The sequence below is a fragment of the Dendrobates tinctorius genome, unplaced genomic scaffold (genome assembly GCF_039654945.1).
Source record: "Dendrobates tinctorius isolate UK_male_01 unplaced genomic scaffold, ASM3965494v1 ptg000250l, whole genome shotgun sequence".
Classification (NCBI taxonomy): domain Eukaryota; kingdom Metazoa; phylum Chordata; class Amphibia; order Anura; family Dendrobatidae; genus Dendrobates; species Dendrobates tinctorius.
The window spans coordinates 50,986,757-51,013,416 of record NW_027361917.1 but is presented as its reverse complement, the minus strand read 5'-3'; positions in this window follow the sequence as shown (position 1 = coordinate 51,013,416).

Here is a 26,660-nt window from a genome sequence, read left to right as displayed (position 1 = left end):
TTTGTATGCGTTTTTTTAATGCGTTTTTTTGCGGGAAAAACGCGCTGCAAAAAAAAGCAAGTGTGAAACTAGCCTAAGATAGTCAAAATGTATTTGATATGACTTACGTTTATTTGTGAAAAAAATCAGAAATTTGACGAACATTTAGCAATTTTGAAACTTTTAATTTTATGCTCTTAAATCAGAGAGTCACATCCCACAAAGTAGTTAATAAATTATATTTCACACATGTCTACTTTACATCAGCACAATTTTTGAAACATAGTTTTTTTTGTTAGGAAGTTATAAGAGTTAAAAGTTGACCAGCGATTTCTCATTTTTACAGCAAAATGTGCTAAACCATTTTTTAAGGACTACCTCACATTTGAAGTGACTTTGAGGGGCTGATATGACAGAAAATACCCAAATGTGACACCATTCTAAAAACTGCACCCCTCAAGGTGCTCAAAACCACATTCAAGAAGCTTATTAACACTTCAGGTGCTTCACAGGAATTAATGGAACGTGGACGAAAAAATAAGCATTAAACTTTCTTTCACAAAAATTTTCTTTATGATCTATTTTTTTTACTTTTGCAACGGTAACAGGAGGAAAATGGACCATATAAATTGTTGCACAACTTCTCCTGAGCATGCTGCTACCCCATATGTGGGGAAAAACGACTGTTTGGGCACACGCCAGAGCTCGTAAAGGAAGGAGCACCATTTTATTTTTTGAATGTAAAATTTGCTGGCATAACTAGCGGAAGCCATGTCATGTTTGGAGAGTCCCAGATGTGCCTAAACAGTTGTGGAAATCCCCAAAAGTGGCACCATTTTGGAAACTAGACCCCTCAGACAACTTATCTAGATGTGTGATTAACACATTGAACCCCCAGGTGTTTCACAGAAGTTTATAATGTTGAGCCGTGAAAATAAAAAAATCCAATTTTTCAAACAAAAATTATTTTTAGCTCCAAATTTTGCATTTTCATAAGGCTAATAGGAGAAATTGCACCAAACAATTTATTCAACAATTTCTCCTGAGTAGTATGTGGAGGAAAACAACTGTTTGGGTGCATGGTAGGGCTTGGAAGGGAAGGAGCACCATTTGACTTTTGGAGTGTAAAATTTGCTGGAATAATCAGTGGACGTCACATTTGGTGAGCCCCTGATGTGCCTAAACAGTGGAAACCCCCTACAAGTGATGCCATTTTGGAAACTAGACCCCTTAAGGAACTTATTTGAACCCCCAGGTACTTCACCGAAGTTTATAACATCGAGCTGTGAAAATAAAAGAATCACATTTTTTCAAAATTTTTAGCTCCAAATTTTGCATTTTCATAAGGGTAACAGGAGAAATTGCTCCATACAATTTGTTGTGCAACTTCTCCTGAGTGTGCCAATATGCAATATGTGGAGGAAAACAACTGTTTGGGTACAGGGCAGGCAAGACTGCCACTAGGAATGTCAGGGCCCCATACTGGCAACATTTTTGGGGCCCCCTTGAGACTCCGCCCAGGCTCCACCCCAGCTCTGCCTCCACTCCTCGAACTTTCCACAGTCCCATCGCCCTTTCTTAGAAAAAATTCACTTCTGCACCACGTCCTCACCAATCACACATTAACTGTTCCCATCACCAGAACTCATACATAGCCAGCAGCTTTTGTAGACTCTTTTGGCTGGGCTCTACTCTACTGTAACTTATTAAACATTTTTTAAAATATCCAATACAATTTTAGGTATATATTATTTTATTTTTCAACTTTTAAAATGACCTTTTATATCACATACAAGGGACAAATACCCCCAACCATGACCAGACCACATGTTACCACCACAGTGCCCAAGTAATAACATATACAAGCAACAAATACTGCCACACCATGACCAGATCACATATTGCCACCACATAGTGACCGAATACTACAATACTGATCATCAATAAAAAAAACACAATACTAATATCAGCATAAGTGCCATTATACACAGTAGATCTGTACTTAGTATACAGTGTTCGTGTACAGGTAATACAGTGATCACCTGTGACATTATGCATACGAGCACTGTATATAGTGTACATGTAATACAGCGATCAACAGTAGTTAAAAAAAATCACTGCACACATACAAGTTGAAAATTATGCTTCAAGTGATTTATTAATAGTGATTGCTGAAGTGACATGCAAAATGATGTTTCGGCCAGTTAATAGCCTTGATCAAATCACTGCACACGTACAAGTTGAAAATTATGCTTCAAGTGATTTATTAATAGTGATTGCTGAAGTGACAGGCACTTGAAGCATAATTTTCAACTCGTACGTGTGCAGTGATTTTTTTGAACTATTGTTTATAGGACCACTGGCCCTTTTCACTAGCACGCACCATCATTCTAATCATTAAGTTGAGTGCTAGTGATTGTATCCTTTCAGCGATCAACAGTGACATACACAGTACCTCTGTATATAGTGTCAGTGTACAGGTAACACAGTGATCACCAGTGACATTATACACAGTAACTCTGTGTACAGTGTAGAGTGTACAGTTAATAGTGATCACCAGTGACATTATACACCGGAGCTCTGCATATAGTGTCAGTGTACATGTAACACAGTGATCACTAGTTACATTATACACAGGAGCTCTGTATATAGTGTACAGGTAATACAGCAATCACGAGTGACATTATACACATGAGCGCTGAATATAGTGTACAGGTAATACAGTGATCACCAGTGACATTATACACAGGAACTGTGTATACAGTGTCAGTGTACAGTGATCACTGGCAACATTGTATATAATATACAGTGTATACTGTGCATGTACATGTAATACACTGACTCACCAGTGAGGTCTCAAGGTGAAGTCCTCCATCTTAGCTTCTCGACTTCATCCAGCACAGACCGCCATCACTTCTTCCAACCAGGACTCGTCTCTGCAGGAGCAGAGCACATTATTTAGTTTTTTCCCAAAAAAAGCGACATAGTGTCACCCAGTACAATAACAGGACCTTCCCATTGAAAACAGTACCCTCCAAAAATAAAATACATCACTGCAGCAATAATATCCCTTAATTCATCTCTACAGTAATATATTCCCCATCCTGGCCCCTTGTGTCTCATTTGTGGTTCCAGCCATATGTTCTCCCATCCAGCCCCATATGAGCTCCCATCCTGCCCCTATATGAGCTGCCATCCTGCTCCATATGAGCTCCCATCCTGCCCCATATGAGTTCTCATCCTACCCCTATATGAGCTCCCATCCTGACGCATATGAGCTCCCATCCTGATGCATATGAGCTCCCATCCTGCCCCCTTATGAGCTCCCATCCTGTCTCATTTGAGCTCCCATCCTGCCTCATTTGAGCTCCCATCCTGCCTCATTTGAGCTCCCATCCTGCCCCCATATGAGCTCTCATCCTGCCCCCAAATGAGCTCCCATCCTGCCCCCATATGAGCTCCCATCCTGCCCCCATATGAGCTTCCATCCTGCCACCATATGAGCTCCTATATTCCCCTATATGTGCTCCCATCCTGCCTCATATGAGCTCCTATTCTGCCCCATGAGCTCCCACCCTGCCCCCATATGATCTCCCATCCTGTGGCTCTCAGTACTAAAAGAAAGTAAAAAAAAAATTCTTACCTAGCCATGGCCCAGCAGTGCCCTCTCCCTTATTTGAGGTGCGGACGCACTGGCACATGACAGTTAGCCGATGTCAGCTACTGGCCTGTGATTGGCTGGCAGCTGGTAACTATTGCTGTGCAGAAAGCTGGTGGCTTTCTGTACCGCAATATTTTCCAACTGAATATGCATCCTCAGATGCACAATTAGCTGAAAATTGTGGGCTAGGAAACTGGATTGTGGCGTCGCTTCTTGGCGGTTCGGGCAACTGCCTGCTATTTTTTACAAGCGGTGTCACTGAACAGGTGAGAGCCCCCTGAATTCCACCACTGCAGCCAGTGTCTTTATATATAATCTTCTCACTTGTGTCTTCTTGCCTCTCTGTTGTGTTTTCTGTCTCTCTTCTCATTTTTTTCTTCTTTTTCTCTCTCCAGCTCTGATTTTTATCTTTCTTTCTGCCTCCTTCTCTCTGGTTGTCTGTGGCTCCACCCTCGCCATTTAGCCCTGCTCCTTCATGTCTCTCCACAGTCTGAGAGCTGTGACACTACTGGAGGGGAGGCATCTGATTCTCAGGTCCTGGCTGTGCTGCTGACTGCAGGCGCGGTGGAGGGGTGAGTATTGTCACACTGTGAGTACGCATCACTGCTGTATTACAGCTGGCAATTCTCTGCACAACTGCACGCACTACCTGTGCTCTGCTCCTCACTAAGTAGAGTATGAAGGAGCAGAGAAAGAGTGTGCACAGCCGTGCTGATACCCAGCATTCCAGCACGCTTGCTTAGTACCAGGTAAGCAGAAGCAAAAAGTGAGGGGCCTGCTCCTGGCCCCTATCTGCTCATCGGGCCCCATACGCCAGTAAGGGCAGTAATGCCCTGATGGCGGCCCTGACTGCAGGGCTTATGAGGGAAGGAGCACAATTTGACTTTTTGAATGCAGAATTTTCTGGATTAATTAGTGGATACCATGTCGCATTTGGAGAGCCCTTGATGTGCTTAAACAGTTGAAACCCCTCACAAGTGACACCATTTTGTAAATTAGACCCCTTAAGGAACTTATCTAGATGTGTATTGAGCACCTTGAACTCCAGGTGCTTCACAGAAGTTTATAAGATTGAGCTGTGAAAATTTAAAAAAATCTTTTCCCACAAAAATCTTTTTAGCTCCAAATTTTGTATTTTCACAAGAGTAACATGAGAAAATGGACCCCAAAATTTGTTGTGCAATTTCTCTTGAGTTCACTGATATCCCATATGTGGTCAAAAACTACATATCAGGCACAGTGCAAAGTTGAGAAGGGAAGTAGCGCAATATTGCAGTGCAGATTTTGCTGCATTAGTTTGAGGGTGCCATGCTATATTGGCAGAGCACAAGAGATGCCAGAACAGCAGAACCCCCATAAGTGACCTCAAACTAAACTAAACCTCTCAATTAATTCATCTAGGGGTGTGGCGATTATATTGACACCAGTGGTGTGTCACAGAATTTAGAGTTTGCACCACTGGACAGTGAAGAAAAAATAATTTACATTTTTACCACCAATATTGTGTGTTAGCCCCAATGTTTACATTTTCCCCACTGGGAAATAGCTTCAAATGGCACCAAATTTTGTCCCACAATTTCTGCTGAATGTAGAACTACACCATATGTGGATGTACAGTACAGTACAGCTTAGCCACACAGCAAGCCAACTATTTAACATTTTCACAAGGCAAAATGGGTAAAAATGGCACCAAAATGTATTCCACAATTTCTGCTGAATGTAGAAATATCCCATATGTGGCTGTACCTTAGCCATATGGAGAGACTCGGGAGGGACGAAGCGCTATTTGCCTCCTGGAGTGCAGATTTTCCTAGAATAGATTGCAGACTCCATATAAAGAGACCCTAAGGCTACTTTCACACTTGCGTTTTTTTGCGCTGCGCACCGTGCGCAGTGCAAACGCACAAAAAAAAGCATCATGCGTTTGTGTGCGTTTTTGCAGGTTTGGGTGCGTTTTTTTTTAAAAAAACCATGCTTTTTTTGCGCATACGTGCGCATTACCATTTGCACGTATGCGCACCCATAGACTATAATGGGTGTTTGGGTAAAAAAAAAACGCATTGCTTGCGCATGCATTTTTTTGGGGCAAGTCGGACGCACAAGAAATGCAACAGGATGCATTTTGTGCGCCCGAGCGTATACTACAAAAAACGCATGCGTATACAAGCGCGTACAAACTGATGTGTATGTGCACCCATGTAAAGTATAGGAAAAAAAACGCATGCTTTTTTGCGCAAAAAAAAGCCCAAAAAAACGCAAGTGTGAAACCAACCTAAGTGCTAGAAAATCCCCCCTCAAGTGACCTCATTTTGGAAATTATACCCCTTTGGGAATTTATCTACAGGTGTAGTGACAATTTTGAATCCATGGGTGTTTTCCAGAAACAAGCAGCAGTGAATGTTGCTGAGTGAAAATTGCAAACTGACGTTGTTGTGACCAGTACGCTGTAGTGACCAGTACGTTGTTGTGACTAGTACATTATGCCCAGTTCATGCTTCTGGAGACTAACACTTGTAAATTAGGCAGTCTCTCATCGCTGCAGAAATGCCAAACATGTGGGAGCTAAATGTGGTTTAGACACACTGAGGCTCAGACATGAGGGGGGCATTTGGATTTGGGAGAGCAGAATTTGGTGAATTTCTTTTGGGAAGCAAGGCACCATTTCACTTTTCCAGAGCCTTTGTGCTATCAGTAATGTGGAAGCACCTATATTTCCGTTAACAGATGACAGACCTGAGTGGGGACTTGCTTTTTTTTGTGGACTGAGTTGAAGCTTTTATTGTGAACATTTAACATAACATTTAGGATTACATTTATCCGGAGCTCTACGCTTTGCACTTACTTTGGGGTTTCCATCTAAATCGCCGGGTGATGTGACAGATGAAACCCCTGAGGGATCCATTCATTATAATGAGGCAGCAGAGTTACTGTAGACTCAGTCTGGCCTCTGTTCAGTGTTGTCCTTCTTTTCAAAAGTGCACAAAACTGTGGTCGACCGCGCTTTTATACTCGCCTAAAAACATGTACACCGCCGTATCACAGGTCAGATGGCATCCACAGTGCCTCAATCTAACTAATTATAGGGAATCTTCCGCCAGGGGTTCACATATTTAGCCAGGGGTCACACTTGCGAGAAACTCGCATGAGTCTCGCGTCTCAATATCCGGCACTGCAGCCGGCACTCAGACCGGAGCGCTCAGCTGCATAGAAATACATGCAACAACACACTCCAGTCCCGAGTGCCGGGTTTTGAGACACAAGACTTGTGCAAGTTTCTCGCAAGTGTGACACCAGCCTTTCAGAGATTTACATGGAAAACCCTGTATAAGTGCTCAGCCTAGAGCGCAGCGAAAATGCTCGTCGAGTCTTACTGCGATCTTTGGTGGCAGAATGAAGAAATCAACAGCAGGTGAAGAATTGGATTTATTTATTTTTTACACCGTTCCTTGTGCAGTATAAATTACATATATATGACAACTCTTTTCTTCAGGTCTGTGCGATTACAGCGATACCAGATTTATATTGAGCTTTTACATTTGGCTGCTGTAACACACTAAAATACGGCTTTTATTGCAAAAAATAGGTTTTGCATCCTCATATTTAGACAGCTATAGTTTTTCATATTTCAGCTGACAGAGTCATATGATGGCTTGTTTTTTGCGGGACGAGTTGATGTTTTTATTGTTTCCATTTTTGGGCACATGACACTTTTTGATCGCTTTCTATTCCGATTTTTGAAAGATAGAATTAACAAAAACCAGCCATTCAGGAATAGTTTTTTGAAATTTTTTTTATACCGTTCCACGTGTGGTAAAATTGATAACGAAGCTTTATTCTTTGAGTCAGTACGATTACAGCGATACCCCACTCATATAATTTTTTTATGTTTTGCCATTTTTACACAACAAAACTATTTTATAGAAAAAATAATTATTTTTGCATCACTTTACTCTGAGAACTAAAACTTTCTTATTTTTCCACTTATTGAGCTGTGTGATGGCTTGTTTTGTGTGGAACAAGATGACGTTTTCAGCGACACTATTTTTATTTAAATTTTTGTATCACGTTTTATTGCACTTTTTGTTCAGTGGTATGATGATAAAACATTGTTTTTTTGCCTTGATTTTTTTTTATAGTGCTCACTGAAGGGTTTAAGTATTAGGTCAGTTTTATAGAGTAGGACGTTCCGGACGCAGTGATACCAAATATGTTTACTTTTATTGTTTTGTTTTTTTTTAAAACATAAGCAAATGTATTTATTGGAACAATATTTCTTCTTTTTTTGTTCTTTATTTGAGGATTTTTTATATATATTTTTACACTTTTTAATATTTTTTTTTACTTTTTTTTACATTGTCCCAGGATGGGGCATAACTGTATAGTGACAGATCGCTGATCTGATACTCTGCAATGCCTCTGCACTGCAGATCATCAGATCAGGGTCTGACAGGCAGGAAAGGAGGGGTCTCAGCTCCTGCTCTTAGCAGGTACTGAGAAGCCGCCTTCCCTGAAGGACCCCGTGGCCATCTTGTGGCCGGGGGTTTCCATAGAGACCATCAGGACTGAATCGCATCGCGTTGTGCTGATGAAAGCACATGGGGAGTCCACTCCCCGTGCGATCCCCTCGATGTCGCTGTCACTATTGACAACAGCATCAGAGGGGTTAGATGCCTACGATTGGTGCTAGCAACGATTTGTGGGCATTGCTGCAGGATGTCAGCTCTCACACAGAGCTGGCACCTGCACTTAATACATGTATGGCACTTTGCAGGAATGTCGTGAAGGGGTAAGGGCACAAGAATTAAAAGTTTGAAAATTATGAAATTCTCTAAATTTTCACCAAATTTCTGATATTTTACAAATAAACTAAAGTCATATTGAACATATTTTACAACTATTATGAAGAACAATATGTCCCAAAAAAAGTGTCACAATTACTGTGATCCATTGAAACATTCCAGAGTTATTACCTCATACAATGACACTAGTCATATTTAAAAAAAAAATGAAGCCCGGTCATTAAGGTACAAAATGGATCGTGGAGTTAATGCCAAATAAAGAAACATGTTTATTGCAATTTTGCTAGTAAGCTAAAATTCTTCTAAACACACCACTCATTTTTCATAGAATTATATATTAAAACATGACTTTTATTATTTGCATTTTATTACAGCCCAAAAAGATTAAAATCATTTGGAAAAGGAGACTCTTCCTTCTAACTCACTACTGCATAGGGCACCATGACAGAGGTATTTATTCAACTTGATATAAAGGTCATCGGATGCTACCACTGTACTTATTCTTCTGTCCAAATTTAAAATCTAATTATGCCCCCTGACATGTTTCAAGAAGTCATCTTTGGCTTCTTGAGGGGAAATAGGGTAATGACAACACTTGCATATTACAGGAGCTTTCAAGGCCTCTGTGCATGATCACAGGGTGCATACTTTTCATTTAGGTGACACATACCATGTTTAACAATCTCTAAATATTACACAAGGGTCTAGAATCAAATAATAAGAACATACCCCTAAAAATGATACTTTATTAAGTTAAAAATAACAAAAAAAATTGGTTATGCACCAAAAACAAAACGTGACAAAAAACAAAAACAAAAAGTGTTCAAACAAAACCCCAATAAGGGAACAACTAGGAATCCCTATTTGATATCCTGAGCTCACAACTGCATGGCCGCGGAGGTTGGCACCCTAGGGGGAAAGTTATGGCGCCCCCGCTCAACGATGACTGTCCCTAGGGACCCTGATACACCCTGCAGCCACTAGGGTTGCCCTCTACCCAATCGTAAAGGGACCCCTAATTCTAGACAATAAAATACTGCTCTAAGGAGGGCCCTGTATCTCTTATAGTTAAAAATAATAGAACACATTCAATCCACATTAACAGGTGGTTTCAGGGTAAAGTTGTGAAGGAAGTATTTCTATTTTCACACATGAACTGTTATTGATCTTGTGGTCAACAGATAATTTCTCAAAAAATACCACAACCACTAGACTCTAACTAGTGCCACATAGAGATAAGCACTCTCTTTTAATGCCCAATAGCTGCCATATTATCATGTCAGCAATGTACATAGGGTTATATCCGCAGTTGTCAACTCTATTGTCAGTGTAATTGCTGGTCATAAACAGTTTGATGCCCAATAGCTTCAACCCTGGTTTAAATAAACACTTTCACTTCACAAATGCCAGCAATGCCCAATTGCCTTTAAATATAGCTCACATATAGATTCATGCTGTCATAAACACAGCCAACATATATTTGCAGCCGAGATATTCCACTGTGTTAACCCCTTCACGACCTTTGACGCCACGTAGGCATCATGAAAAGTCATGCCAGAACGACCCATGACGCCTATGTGGCGTCATGACTTTAAAGCCCCCCTGCGGGTCGGGTGACCTAGGTCACTGAAAGGTCACCCGACCCGCAGATACAGGGGGCTTTGCTCTTCGCCACAGGGGGCGTGGCTTCGCCCCCACGTGGCTACGATCGCTCTGATTGGCTGTTAAAAGTGAAACAGCCAATCAGAGCGATAGCAATATTTCATCAATGAAAATTGATGAAATATTACAATCCAGCCATGGCCGATGCTGCTGTAGCATCAGACATGGCTGGAGACACCGATTCCACCCCCCCACCGGCGATCGCCCCCCCGCAACTGAATGACAGCGGCGATCTGCCGCCGCTGTCATCATCTGCCCCCCTCCCATTCCCTCTGCTCCCCGCCAGCTTCCGATAACCCCATCACCCCCTCTCACCTCCCCTGGCACCTTCTAAGTCCCCCTGTCGCTCCCGGTGTCCGGCGGGTCCGGTTCATGGGCGCCGCCATCTTAGAAAATGGGCGCCCGCCCGAATCTGCCGGCTGCAGATTCCATTCTTTCATTTTGATCACTCTCACAGTGATCAAAATGAAAGAAAAAGTAAATAAACCCCCCGATTATCACCCCCATAGGTAGGCACAACTAATAAAGTAAAGAAAAAATTTTTATTTTTATTTTTCCATTAGGGTTAGGGTTAGGGTTGAAAAGAGGGTTAGGGTTAGGGTTAGGGTTGAAAAGAGGGTTAGGGTTAGGGTTGGAAAGAGGGTTAGGGTTGGAAAGAGGGTTAGGGTTAGGGTTGGAAAGAGGGTTAGGGTTGGAAAGAGGGTTAGGGTTTGAAAGAGGGTTAGGGTTGGAAAGAGGGTTAGAGTTAGGGTTGGAAAGAGGGTTAGGGTTATGATTGGAAATAGGGTTAGGGTTGGAAAGAGGGTTAGGGTTGAATTAGGGTTAGGGTTGGAATTAGGGTTAGGGTTGGAATTAGGGTTAGAATTAGGGCTAGGGTTGGAATTAGGGTTAGCGTTGGAATTAGGGTTAGGCTTGGGGTTAGGGATGTGTTAGGGTTAGGGCTGTGGTTAGGGGTGTGTTGGGGTTAGGGTTGGAGTTAGAGTTGAGGGGTTTCCACTGTTTAGGCACAACAGGGGGTCTCCAAACGCGACATGGTGCAACCATTGATTCCAGCCAATTTTGCGTTCAAAAAGTCAAACGGTGCACCCTCCCTTCCAAGCCCTGACATGTGCCCAAACAGTGGTTTACCCCAACATATGGGGTATCAGTATACTCAGGAAAAATTGCACAACAACTTTTGGGGACTAATTTCTCATGTAACCCTTGGGAAAATAAAAAATTGGGGGCTAAAAAATTATTTTTGTGGAAAAAAATGATTTTTTCATTTTCACGTCTCTGCATTATAAACTTCTGTGAAGCACTTGGGGGTTCAAAGTGCTCACAACACATCTTACATACGTTCCTTGGAAGGTCTAGTTTCCAAAATGGGGTCACTTGTGGGGGGTTTCCACTGTTTAGGCACATCAGGGGCTCTGCAAACGAAATGACGACCGCAGACTATTCCATCAAAGTCTGCATTTCAAAACGTCACTACTTCCATTCCAAGCCCTGACGTGTGCCCAAACAATGGTTTCCCCCACATATGGGGTACCAGCGTACACAGGACAAACTGGACAACAACTTTTGGGGTCCAATTTCTCCTGATACCCTTGTGAAAATAAAAAATTGCGAGCTAAAAAATCATTTTTTGAGGAAAAAAAAATTATTTTTTATTTTCATGGCTCTGCGTTATAATCTTCTGTGAAGCACTTGGGGGTTCAATATGCTCACCACACATCTAGGCAACTTCCTTATGGGGTCTAGTTTCCAAAATGGGGTCACTTGTGGGGGGTTTCCACATTTTAGGTACATCAAGGGCTCTGCAAATGTAACATGACGCCCGCAGACCATGCCATCAAAGTCAGCATTTCAAAATGTCACTACTTCCCTTCCGAGCCCTGACGTGTGCCCATACAGTGATTTCCCCCCCACATATGGGGTATCAGCGTACTCAGGACAAACTGTACAACAAATTTCGGGGTCTAATTTCTCCTGTTACCCTTGTGAAAATAAAAAATTGCGAGCTAAAAAATCATTTTTTGAGGAAAAAAAATTTTTTTTTATTTTCATGGCTCTGCGTTATAATCTTCTGTGAAGCACTTGGGGGTTCAATGTGCTCACCACACATCTAGGCAACTTCCTTATGGGGTCTAGTTTCCAAAATGGGGTCACTTGTGGGGGGTTTCCACAGTTTAGGTACATCAAGGGCTCTGCAAATGTAACATGACGCCCGCAGACCATGCCATCAAAGTCAGCATTTCAAAATGTCACTACTTCCCTTCTGAGCCCTGACGTGTGCCCAAACAATGGTTTCCCCCCACATATGGGGTACCAGCGTACTCAGGACAAACTGTACAACAACTTTTGGGGTCCAATTCATCCTGTTACTCTTGTGAAAAAAAATTGCGGGCTAAAAATGTTTTTTTTTTGTGGAAAAAAATGATTTTTTATTTTCACGGCTCTGCGTTATAAACTTCTGTGAAGCACTTGGGGGGTTCAAGGTGCTCACCACACATCTAGATAAGTTCCTTGGGGGGTCTAGTTTCCAAAATGAGGTCACATGCGGGGGGTTTCTACTGTTTAGGCACACAGGGGCTCTGCAAATGTAACATGACACCCTCAGACCATGCCATCAAAGTCAGCATTTCAAAATGTCACTACCTCCCTGCTGAGCCCCGACGTGTGCCCAAACAGTGGTCCCCCCCACATATAGGGTACCAGTGTACTCAGGACTAACTGTACAACAACTTTTGGGGTCCAATTTATCCTGGTACCCCTGTGAAAATAAAAAATTGCGGACAAAAAATATTTTTTTTAAGAAAAAAAAATATTTTTTATTTTCACGGCTCTACGTTATAAACTTCTGTGAAACACCTGGGGGTTCAAAGTGCTCACTATGCATCTAGATAAGTTCCTTAGGGGGTCTAGTTTCCATAATGGGGTCATTTGTGGGGGAGCTTCAATGTTTAGGTACACAGGGGCTCTCCAAACACAACATGGTGTCCGCTAACGATTGGAGCTAATTTTCATTTCAAAAAGTCAAATGGCACTCCTTCCCTTCTGAGCCCTGCCGTGCGCCCAAACAGTGGTCCCCCCCCACATATGGGGTACTAGCGTACTCAGGACAAACTGGACAACAACTTTTGTGGTCCAATTTCTCCTGTTACCCTTGTGAAAATAAAAAATAGCGTGCTATAAAATCATTTTTGAGGGAAAAAAATGATTTTTTATTTTCACTGCTCTACGTTATATACTTTTGTGAAGCACTTGGGGGTTCAAAGTGCTCCCTACACATCTAGATAAGTTCCTTAAGGGGTCTAGTTTCCAAAATGGTGTCACTTGTGGGGGAGCTCCAATGTTTAGGTACACAGGGGCTCTCCAAACGCGACATGGTGTCCGATAACGATTGGAGCGAATTTTCCATTCAAAAAGTCAAATGGTGCTCCTTCCCTTCCGGGCCCTGCCGTGCGCCCAAACAGTGGTTTATGACCACATATGAGGTATTGGAGTACTCAGGAGAAATTGTCCAACAAATTTTAGGATCCATTTTATCCTGTTGCCCACGTGAAAATGAAAAAACTGAGGCTAAAAGATAATTTTTGTGAAAAAAAGTACTTTTTTTTTTACGGATCAATTTGTGAAGCACCTGGGGGTTCAAAGTGATCACTATGCATCTAGATAAGTTTCTTGGGGGGTCTAGTTTCCAAAATGGGGTCACTTGTGGGGAACCTCCAGTGCTTAGGCGCACAGCGACTCTCCAAACGAGACATGGCAAGCGCTAAATATTCCAGCATATTTTCCATTCAAAAAGTCAAATGTGCTCCTTCCCTTCCGAGCCCTGCCGTGCGCCCAAACAGTAGTTTATGACCACATATGAGGTATCGGTGTACTCAGGAGAAATTGCCCAACAAATTTTAGGATCCATTTTATCCTGTAGCCCATGTGAAAATGAAAAAAATTAATGATAAAAGAAAATTTGTGGTGCAAAAAATAAAATGTCCATTTTTTCCTTCCACGTTGCTTTAGTTCCTGTGAAGCACCTGAAGGGTTAATAATCTCTTAGAATGTAGTTTTGAGTAGCTTGAGGGGTGCAGTTTTTAGAATGGTGTCACTTTTGGGTATTTTCTGCCATATAGACCCCTCAAAGTGACTTCAAATGTGAAGTGGTCCATAAAAAAATGGTTTTGTAAATATTGTTGTAAAAATGAGAAATCGCTGGTCAACTTTTAACCCTTATAACTTCCTAACAAAAAAAAATTGTTTCCAAAATTGTGCTGATGTAAAGTAGACATGTGGGAAATGTTATTTAGTAACTATTTTGTGTCACATCACTCTCTGGTTTAACAGAATAAAAATTCAAAATTTGAAAATTGCGAAATTTTCAAAATTTTCGCCAAATTTCTGTTTTTTTCACAAATAAACGCAAAAATTATCGACCTAAGTTTACCACTAACATGAAGCCCAATATGTCACAAAAAAACAATCTCAGAATCGCTAAGATGCGTTGAAGCGTTCCAGAGTTATTACCTCATAAAGGGACACTGGTCAGAATTGCAAAAAATGGCCAGGTCATTAAGGTCAAAATAGGCTGGGTCATGAAGGGGTTAACAATACATTTACTGTCATAAGCGGCTTAATGCCCATTAGCTTTCATCCATGGCTCAGATAGATAGTTTCATTTTCCAGCTCATTGCCAGCATATTTAAATAAAGCACAGAGTTGCAACAGCGATACTCATCTGTGTAGCCCACCACCCGTCATGGGTTAATTCACGCCTCTACGCGTTTTGCCCTTTATGGCTCATCAGGAGGCCAGATGCTCAGATGCCATGTGTCCAAGAACAGTTGCAGTAATGTCATGATGCCTTGCTTAGTTCCCTCTTTTAAAACTGCCGCCATTAGCACATAAGAATACGCCCACCTGCGCTGGCATAGTATGGCGTCCTCCCCATGTTCCTACTGCGCATGTTCAAAGCGTCACCGCTGTGTGGCCAATCAAAGATCCCCATCCGAATCATCATTCCAATCACGGTCTAATCCATAGCGCATACCCAACCTTCGCCGGTTACGCCCAGCGAGGGGTTGCGGTGTACTCACCGATCACGTCATCCAGCGCTCTACTGCACAGACTCAGGGCGTATTCTTATGTGCTAATGGCGGCACAATCATTAAGGGGACAGATTTTGAACCTCTCCTCGCATACCCTGACTAGTGATGAATATAATGTTCTAGCAAGGGAGCTGAACTTTGTGCCAACAAATAAGTTTAACTGTTTTGAGTGGGTTAAGGATCTGAATTTGTTTTGTAGAAAATTAAAGTGGAGAAAATTCTTTAGACACAATAGTCGAGAGGCATGTCGACAGCAAGGCCTCAGTGAGGATGATATAGAGGGGTATGAAGCACTTATTGGTCTCCTGAGGGAAAATGATAGAGTCCCCGATGCCGGTAAGGGCCCGTTCACCTCTTTGAGGAATAAAAGTGATAAAATGCCACCTCCAGGTGATATGGGAAATATTGATATCTTTGCCCTACTGGTAGAGAGTGACCTGAAGAGATTGATGCAACCAGAGTGAGAAAATGAAGATAACCTGACAATAAATGAGCGATCAGCTCTGGAGGCCCTCAAGAAGAACGACCAGATAGTGGAGGTAATTTGGTAATTCTGAACCATATAAAATATCGGACTATGTGTAATGTTATACTACAAGATGATTCCACTTATGAGGTGCTGATGGGTAACCCCGTGAATATATACAAGGAGGAGCTTCGCTTTCTTCTTGATTCGGCCCTAATGGATGGCTCAGTTTCGAAAGTGGAATTTGAATTTCTCTTCCCTAAATTTCCACTGACAGCAACGTTTTATGCGTTACCAAAGATACATAAGGGGCTGCATCCACTTAAAGGGAGACCTATTGTATCAGGTGTGGACTCCTTGACACAAAATTGTGGCCTGTATGTTGACCAAATTCTACGCCCCTTTGTGGTCTCTCTCCCTTCATATCTGAGGGATACATCAGATCTATTGCTGAAATTGGAGGGGGTACATCTTGAGGAGAATGCATGGTTGGCTTCTATTGATGTAGAAGCTTTATACAGCAATATACCTCATAAAGCAGGGATAAGGGGTGTAGAATATTTTTTGAGTCAAAGGTCAGTATCGTGCAGAGGTCACAATGACTTTGTGACATCTCTTTTGTGGTTCACACTCACTCATAATGCGTTTTCCTTTGATGGGAAATTATACCACCAGCTCAGGGGCACTGCGATGGGGTGTCCCTGTGCCCCGTCGTATGCAAATTTGTTCTTGGGCTGGTGGGAGGAGACTATTGTATTTGGGGGAGAGGAGAAATGGTGGCATAGCTTGGTGTCTATGTGGTACAGATTCATAGACGATGTATTCGTGATTTGGACAGGGCTGGAAGATCAATTTATAGAATTTGTGGGAGAATTAAATCAGAATGATGTGGGTCTCAGATTTACCTCTGAGATCCACAGATCCGAGATACCATTTTTGGACAATAAGATCAGAAAAGATAAAATGGGAGGGGTCTCCACAAGTATCTATCATAAGCCGACCAGTACAAACAGTCTATTGCACTGGCAGAGCCACCATCCGGTTCCACTAAAGAGAGGTATTCCGAAGGGACAGTTCCTTCGTTTGAAGAGGAATTGCTTCAGGAATGACCTCTTTCAGAGACAGGCTGGGACATGTTTTGTCGCTTTCAAGAGAAGGGATACCCTAGACACATTCTCGATACCGCCTATGATTTTGCAAACAGGTCAAATAGACAGCAATTATTGCAAAAGCGTGTAGCGGAGGATTCGGAGGAACAAATAAGGATCATTGGGACATTTGATACCAGACACCAGGAGGTTAGAAGAGTTCTATCCAGACATTGGGATGTTCTTAGACCCTGACCTCAGGGATGTGCTGGGGGAGCGCCCCAACATAACCTTTAGAAAGGGCAAATCTATTAAGGATATGCTAGTACACAGCCAGTACAGGAGACCAGTGAATACTGGGACATGGATGGATCGGAAACCCCGTGGTTTTTTTAAATGTGGAGACTGCAGTTTTTGTAAATTTATGAGACCTGGGAAGTCCTTCTGCAGCTCAAGTACAGGGAAGATCTTTTACCAGAGGGATTTCTCGAACTGTAAAACCACAGGGGTTATTTATATGGCCACCTGCTCCTGCCCCAGAGACTACATAGGCAAAACTAAGAGGGAGTTCAGGAGGAGAGTGGGGGAACATATTGGTGATGTCAGGAACCAAAGGGAGACCCCGCTTGCGAAGCATATGAGGTTATGCCATAAAGGTGATCTTGGTGATATCAAATTCAATATAATTGAGGTTGTAAATATAAACCCCAGAGGGGGCAATATAGATAAGATGATCCTGAGGAGAGAATGTGAGTGGATATTTAGAATGGATTCCCTGGAACCAAAAGGGCTAAATGAGCAATTCTCCTTTGCCTGCTTCTTATGAGTGACGAGTGATGGGACCCCTTTGAGTCTATCGGCCACCCCCGGTTTCCGTTTGGTTTCCTCATTAATTGAGGATTCGCATGTATTATCATGCAATATTTGTTTATAGGATGTTCTCTTTACTGCCCGCACCCCTTGATAACTTCTATTTACTGACTATAAAACACTAATGAGAGATTTAATAACCCCCTATTTGTGTAAAAAAGAACCCGCTAAAATCTAGCCATTTAATATGGATAAGAGGGTGGAATCGATTGGTGTATAGCACATGAACGGTTATATTGAAAATGGAGACATTGATCTCATATAGTAAGAAGATGGGCGTCAGACATCTTTATGGAGTCCTGGGCATGCGCATTGTGCGCTGGAGGGACAGGAGGTGTTCCCTCTAGTGACGCCGGTATGGCGATCACTATCTGCTCCCTGAGTCTGCGCAGTAGAGCGCTGGATGACGTGAACGGTGAGTACACCGCAACCCCTCGCTGGGCGTAACCGGCGAAGGTTGGGTATGCGCTATGGATTAGACCGTGATTGGAATGATGATCCGGATGGGGATCTTTGATTGGCCACACAGCGGTGACGCTTTGAACATGCGCAGTAGGAACATGGGGAGGACGCCATACTATGCCAGCGCAGGTGGGCGTATTCTTATGTGCTAATGGCGGCAGTTTTAAAAGAGGGAACTAAGCAAGGCATCATGACATTACTGCACCTGTTCTTGGACACATGGCATCTGAGCATCTGGCCTCCTGATGAGCCATAAAGGGCGAAACGCGTGAATTAACCCATGACGGGTGGTGGGCTACACAGATGAGTATCGCTGTTGCAACTCTGTCCTTTATATAAATATGCTGGCAATGAGCTGGAAAGTGAAAGTATCTATCTGAGCCATGGATGAAAGCTAATGGGCATTAAGCCGCTTATGACAGTAAATGTATTGTTAACACAGTGGAATATCTCGGCTGCAAATATATGTTGGCTGTGTTTATGACAGCATGAATCTATATGTGAGCTATATTTAAAGGCAATTGGGCATTGCTGGCATTTGTGAAGTGAAAGTGTTTATTTAAACCAGGGTTGAAGCTATTGGGCATCAAACTGTTTATGACCAGCAATTTCACTGACAATAGCGTTGACAACTGCGGATATAACCCTATGTACATTGCTGACATGATAATATGGCAGCTATTGGGCATTAAAAGAGAGTGCTTATCTCTATGTGGCACTAGTTAGAGTCTAGTGGTTGTGGTATTTTTGAGAAATTATCTGTTGACCACAAGATCAATAACAGTTCATGTGTGAAAATAGAAATACTTCCTTCACAACTTTACCCTGAAACCACCTGTTAATGTGGATTGAATGTGTTCTATTGTTTTTAACTATAAGGGATACAGGGCCCTCCTTAGAGCATTATTTTATTGTCTAGAATTAGGGGTCCCTTTACGATTGGGTAGAGGGTAACCCTAGTGGCTGCAGGGTGTATCAGGGTCCCTAGGGACAGTCATCGTTGAGCGGGGGGCGCCATAACGTTCCCCCTAGGGTGCCAACCTCCGCGGCCAGGCAGTTGTGAGCTCAGGATATCAAATAGGGATTCCTAGTTGTTCCCGTATTGGGGTTTTGTTTGAACACTTTTTGTTTTTGATTTTTGTCACATTTTGTTTTTGGTGCATAACCAATTTTTTTTGGTTATTTTTAACTTAATAAAGTATCATTTTTAGGGGTATGTTCTTATGATTTGACACATACCATGTTTTCAATTGATTGACATATTGCTGCGTTAATACTATCTCAGATCTTACGTCCAATCAAATATTTTTCTTAATGAACATTGGAAGTTAAACCTCCACAAAATGGGTTATTTTTGTGATAAATTGAACTGAAGAAACATGGAGCAGGGTTTGTAGGGCTCTAATATATCCATGAAATATTTCTACTGTTAATATATTTGCAAATCGGTTCTGGATCAGGTATAAATACAACATAAAGCATACAACATGTAAATTTTAACAGGTCTATTTAAAGCATTATCGTGTGACCTGTCACTCTTAGTGCTGTTCTGTGTAGTACATGCACATTTGGATGCAGATCACACAAATCAGTGATTCTGTGTATCAGTCTTACAAAAAGATGTGTCTGAATATATTCTTGCAAAATCTAATTTTGCCTCAGAAACTGTAACATGAGGAGCTCAGCTCTGCAGCACTTCATTTGTAATCTGCCAGGAGATTGTGTATTGCTAAATTGTCTAGTTTTAAAGGGAATCTGTAATCAGGTTTTTTTTCTCTTATGAAATAGGCATATTGAAAGGGAAGGCACCCTATTCAAACGATATATCACTTATTGGGGCTTCTTGCCACAATTTTGATAAAATCACAATGTCATCTGCTGTAGGTCTACCAGTTCTCTAAATGCTGAGCTCTATATAAGCCTGCCCAGACCACAGATTGAAAAAAACAAAAACTGGTATGTTGAGCGAGGCCCAATTATTTTCAAACCAGAAAGGGTTATGGATTCGTAAAATATAACTTTTAATATTGCCAAGTTAAAAACATTAATAAACTCTTGTTTGTATCAGATATTAGTGGTTGAAATTACAATATGCATTCTCTATTAACAGGATTGCATTCCAATATACTGAATTCTTCACCAGGAGATAAGTGCAAACTATCGCATACTGTTGCTCCCTACAGGAGTCCCTACCTGTCAGCGGAGGTTGGCACACTAATGTTAAATGGTATGGCGCCCCCACTCATCGGCGCCTGTCCCTTACATCCCTAAACTGACCCTACTGCAAAGTGCAGGACAGGTAGATAATCAGATATTTAGATCCTTTAACCATCTCTGTTATAGAGTGGAATGTAGGTAGCATTTATCAGATATCAATATCTGTAAACCACCCCATTCAAAGTGCAGTACAGGTAGTATTTATCTACAATAGACAATCAGATAATCGTAACCCTAAACCACCCCCACAGTAAAGTGTAGTACAGGTACTATTTATCTTCAATAGATAATTAGATATTCATATTGCTCCCATCTGTCAATCGGTTTTCCACATGGAAGCACTTTAAATCTCATAAATATACTAGATACAATACAAGATGAGTTAAGGCCCTTTTACATTTAGCGATGCACCAGCGATCCGACCCAGTCAGGATCGCTGGTGCATCGCTAAATGATCGCTAGTGAGCTTTCACACAGGCAGATCTCACAGCGATGCAGCAGCGACGCAGCGCACGATGCTCACCTTTCACACACAGCGATCCTGACGTCCTCCCGCCCCCGTCCAGCGTCGCTCGTCTCACACAGCAGGAAGCCCAGCAGGAAGCGCCCGACGAGAAATGGAGCCGCCCGATCTCGCGCGATCAGCGACGGACAGCGAGGGAGCCAGTTGGAGGTAAGTATCGCACATAGCGATATCGCTAGCGATATCGCTATAACGTCACAAAATCAGTGACGTTTTAGCGATATTGCAAGCGATATCGCTATGTGTAAAAACCCCTTTAGAGACAGACAATAGGGCAATGGTAAACACTATTCTGAATATTTTCAGTGTAGTTTGTGACTTTTTTTAGCAGTCTCTTATCAGAATGTAAATCCCGAAGCTTTTCCCCCATAACGATAAACTGGGGTTCATCAGGGGATATGCTGGTGTTCCATCACTGCGGTATCATGTTATTGACACAACAATGATGATGGCACACATGGTGCCTAGTTCCAGCACTTTAGCCCCCTAAATGCCTAAAACCAGGGGAAGAGTCTTGAGGAGATCATTTGCATATTCCCAGTGCCTTCTGGGATAAGTGAAGAGTCTCCGCGAGCTCAACGATCACTGGGTTTTGGCCGTTGCAGCTGAAAAGAGGAAATCGGAAAACCAGGGGAAGAGTCTTGAGGAGATCATTTGCATATTCCCTGTGCCTTCTGGGATAAGTGAAGAGTCTCCGCGAGCTCAACGATCACTGGGTTTTGGCCGTTGCAGCTGAAAAGAGGAAATCGGAAAACCAGGGGAAGAGTCTTGAGGAGATCATTTGCATATTCCCTGTGCCTTCTGGGATAAGTGAAGAGTCTCCGCGAGCTCAACGATCACTGGGTTTTGGCCGTTGCAGCTGAAAAGAGGAAATCGGAAAACCAGGGGAAGAGTCTTGAGGAGATCATTTGCATATTCCCTGTGCCTTCTGGGATAAGTGAAGAGTCTCCGCGAGCTCAACGATCACTGGGTTTTGGCCGTTGCAGCTGAAAAGAGGAAATCGGAAAACCAGGGGAAGAGTCTTGAGGAGATCATTTGCATATTCCCTGTGCCTTCTGGGATAAGTGAAGAGTCTCCGCGAGCTCAACGATCACTGGGTTTTGGCCGTTGCAGCTGAAAAGAGGAAATCGGAAAACCAGGGGAAGAGTCTTGAGGAGATCATTTGCATATTCCCTGTGCCTTCTGGGATAAGTGAAGAGTCTCCGCGAGCTCAACGATCACTGGGTTTTGGCCGTTGCAGCTGAAAAGAGGAAATCGGAAAAACCGCGCGCCTATCGGCGCGCGAATCTGGGCTCATCTTTCATCGTTTTTAAGAAATCTCAAGATGGAAGAGGCCAGGAGCCATTTGGTGAGCTGCATTTCTTGCTACATGTTCACAGACTTACCAGTGGAAAAGCCAAACTTCACATGCCACAAATGCAAGCTTGTGTCCCTGTTGGAGGAAAAGTTGCAAAATCTCGAAGAGAGGTTAGCTACGTTGAAGATCATTAAGGAAGGTGAAGAGTTCTTGGACAGAGCAGAATTATCTCTTCATGTTACAGAAAGAGAAGAAATTCGAAGTGCACCTGAAGAAACAGAGGAATGGAGACATGTGACCCAGAGAAGCAGGAGGATCAGGAGGCAGTCAGCACCCATACTGCTCAGAAACCAGTACCAGGCTCTCACGCAGGAAAACAATGAAGAAATACATCAGGATAAGACTTTGCCAACAAGCAGCAACCTTGTACGCCTTCAGAGTCCTCCTGGATGGAGAAAGAAAAATGTTGTGAAGAAGAAACGGAGAGTGGTGGTCATGGGGGATTCCCTGTTGAGAGGAACTGAGGCCGCTATCTGCAGACCGGATATAACTTCAAGAGAAATGTGTTGTCTTCCAGGTGCAAAAATTAAAGATGTGTCTGACAGGATATCAGGACTCTTCAGACCTACAGATGACTACCCATTCCTGCTACTACATGTGGGGACAAATGACACCGCAAGAAACGACCTGGAAACCATCTGCAGAGACTTTGAAGACTTAGGCAAGAAAGTGAAAGAACTGGGAGCGCAGGTGGTCTTCTCTTCCATCCTCCCAGTGGATGGCCATGGAACAAGGAGGTGGAATAAGATTCTGCAGGTGAATAACTGGCTACGTCGATGGTGCCGTCAGCAACGATTTGGATTTCTGGATCACGGAGTGAACTACTTATACGATGGACTACTTGCTAGAGATGGGGTGCACCTTACGAAGACTGGAAAACATGTATTTGGAAGTCGCCTTGCTACACTTGTAAGGAGAGCTTTAAACTAGAACAACATGGGAAGGGAAGCAAAAGACCAGAAAAAGCCATACACCTGACAAATGCTATTGAGAACTCTGCTATTAGAAGTGGAAAGGAAGAACAAAGACGAAAGAATCTAATTAATAAAAATATTGGAGAAAGAGAAACCAATCACAAACTAAAATGTTTCTATACTAATGCACAAAGCATGGGCAACAAACAAGGAGAATTGGAACTACTAACACAGGAAAAGAAATATGATGTCATTGGAATCACTGAAACTTGGTGGGACAATACACATGATTGGAATACAAGACTAGAAGGATACAACTTATTTGCAAGAAACAGACTTGATAAACGAGGAGGGGGTGTCGCATTGTATGTTAGAAACGCGTATATCTGCACAGAGATTGAAGCTTCAGAGACTGGGAGTTCTGTGGAAACTGTTTGGGTAAGAATACAAGGACAGAACAATGGAAAGGACACCATTGTAGGCATTTACTACAGGCCGCCTGTGCAAGCTGAAGCTATGGATGAACTCTTTATGCATCAAATGGCCAAGTTCTCCAAAAAATATGACATAGTTGTCATGGGAGATTTCAACTATCCAGACATTTGTTGGGAATCTCTCTCAGGCAAAACTAACAGGTCAAGGAAATTCTTATCCTCTCTTGCTGACAACTTTATCTTCCAAAAGGTAAGGGAGAAAACAAGGGGAACTGCTACCTTGGATCTAATCCTTATAAACAGAGAGGAAATGGTTGAGGAGGTAAAAGTGGCTGGGACCCTAGGAGGTAGCGACCATGCTATTTTAGAATTTTGGATAACTAGAGGCGGAAGACCTGTGAAGACTCAGACATCAAGGTTAGATTTCAGAAAGGCAGATTTTAAGGGATTCAGAAAGAGAATTGGAGGGATCCAATGGCTGGATATCCTTAAAGACAAAAATGTCCAGGAAGGATGGGAAATCTTGAAAAATGAAATTCTCAAAGCACAGTTGTTAACAATTCCGAAAAGAGGGAAGAATAGGAAGCAGTTAAGGAAACCAGGATGGATGAACACAGAACTTAAGCACATGCTAAAAAGGAAGAAAAAAATGTTTATAAAATGGAAAGAGGGAGGCATATCTAAAGAAGAATATAATGCTGTCTGCAGAACCTGCAGGGCACAAATCAGATTATCTAAAGCTGAAAATGAATTGAGGCTTGCAAGAGATGTCAAAAGCAATAATAAAGGATTTTGGGGATATGTCAAAAGTAAAAGAAAAGTCAAAGATGCTATAGGATTTTTACAGGATGAAAATGATGAAATGGTAAGACAGGATGTTGAGAAGGCTGAACTTTTAAATTCCTATTTTGCATCTGTTTTCTCTCAGAAAGGAAATGTAACATCAACTGTTATTCACTGTCCTATTAAGGGAATAGAAGAATCCAGGATATCTATAAACAGAAAGATAGTGAGGAAACACTTAGCTAGCCTAAATGAATTCAAGTCTCCAGGTCCAGATGAATTACACCCCAGAGTACTGAAGGAGATAGCAGAAGAAATTTTTGAACCCCTCTCTATAATCTTTGAAAATTCTTGGAGAACAGGAGAAGTGCCAGAAGACTGGAGAAGAGCAAATGTTGTTCCTATCTTCAAAAAGGGGAAGAAGGTGGACCCAGGTAACTATAGGCCGGTGAGTCTGACTTCTATACCAGGAAAGATCTTTGAACAAATTATTAAACAACATGTATGTCAATACCTGGATAAGAATGAAGTGATTAAACAGAGTCAGCATGGGTTTGTAACTAATAAGTCATGTCAGACTAACTTAATTTCCTTCTATGACGGTATCACTGATTGGGTGGATCAAGGAAATGCTGTAGATATAGTATATCTTGACTTCAGCAAAGCATTTGACAAAGTCTCTCATACAATCCTTATTGAAAAAATGATTAAGTATGGAATGGACAAGGCAACTGTTAGGTGGATTCATAACTGGCTTAGTGATCGGACCCAAAGAGTGGTCGTAAATGGCTGCACATCCAGTTGGAAGAATGTCTCAAGTGGGGTACCACAGGGCTCTGTCCTGGGCCCTGTATTGTTCAACATCTTTATCAACGATTTAGATGAAGGAATTGAGGGTAAACTGATTAAATTTGCTGATGACACAAAGCTAGGAGGGATAGCTAATACTAGAGAAGAGAGAGAGAGGATTCAAAAAGATTTAAATAAACTGGAGAAGTGGGCAGCAACTAACAGAATGGTTTTTAACAGGGAGAAATGCAAAGTACTACATCTGGGCAATAAAAATGGAAAAAACATATATAGAATGGGAGGAATAGGGCTAAGTGACAGCACATGTGAAAAAGACTTGGGTATACTAATAGATCACAGACTGAATATGAGTCAACAGTGTGATGCAGCAGCAAAAAAGGCAAATGCAATTCTAGGATGTATTAACAGAAGCATACAGTCTAGATCACGTGAAGTCATTATTTCCCTCTACTCCTCTTTGGTCAGACCTCATCTGGAATATTGTGTCCAGTTTTGGGCACCACATTTTAAAAAAGACATCAACAAACTGGAGCAAGTTCAGAAAAGAGCGACCAGAATGGTGACCGGTCTGCAAACCCTGTCTTATGAGGAAAGGTTGCAGGATTTGGGAATGTTTAGTTTGCAAAAGAGAAGACTGAGAGGAGACTTAATAGCTGTCTACAAATATCTAAAGGGCTGTCACATTGTAGAAGGATCAACTTTATTCTCATTTGCACAAGGAAAGACTAGAAGCAATGGGATGAAACTGAATGGGAGGAGACACAGATTAGATATTAGAAAAAACTTTTTGACAGTTAGAGTGATCAATGAGTGGAACAGGCTGCCACGAGAAGTGGTGAGTTCTCCTTCAATGGAAGTCTTCAAACAGAGGCTGGACAGACATCTGACTGGGATGATTTAGCGAATCCTGCTTTGAGCAGGGGGTTGGACCAGATGGCCCAGGAGGTCCCTTCCAACTCTACGATTCTATGATTCTATGATTCTATGATTCTATGCTCTGCCCTTGTATAAGATCACCCGCGACATTATTGCGGGGACCCAATCATTGCAAGCCCCTCAGACTATGCGCAGAGCACAGTCTCAGGGGTTTGTGTCAACGCAGCATTTTTGCATTATATCGCCCAACAAAAAGTGGAATAAAACACCATCAAAAAGATGAAGGTAAATAATACAAATGGTATGACTTCTTATCCCACAAAACTCAAGCTGCCATACAGCTCCATCAGTGTAAAAATAAAAAAGTTATAGCTTCCAGAATAAAGTGATACAAAAATAATTATTTTCTCTATAAAATAATTTTTACTGTGTAAATGTGCCAAAACATAAAAAATTTATATGGTATGGTGGAATCGCTGTATGTTGAACGGCATAAAACAAACCCAAAAGACATTTCCTGAATTTATGATTTTGGTTCATTCTGTCTCCCAAAAATCTGAATTGAAGGTAATCAAAAAATGTTATGTGACCGACAAAGGTACCAATAAAAATGCAACTCATCTGCAAAAAACAAGCCATCACATGACTGTGTCGGAAGAAATAAGGAAAAAT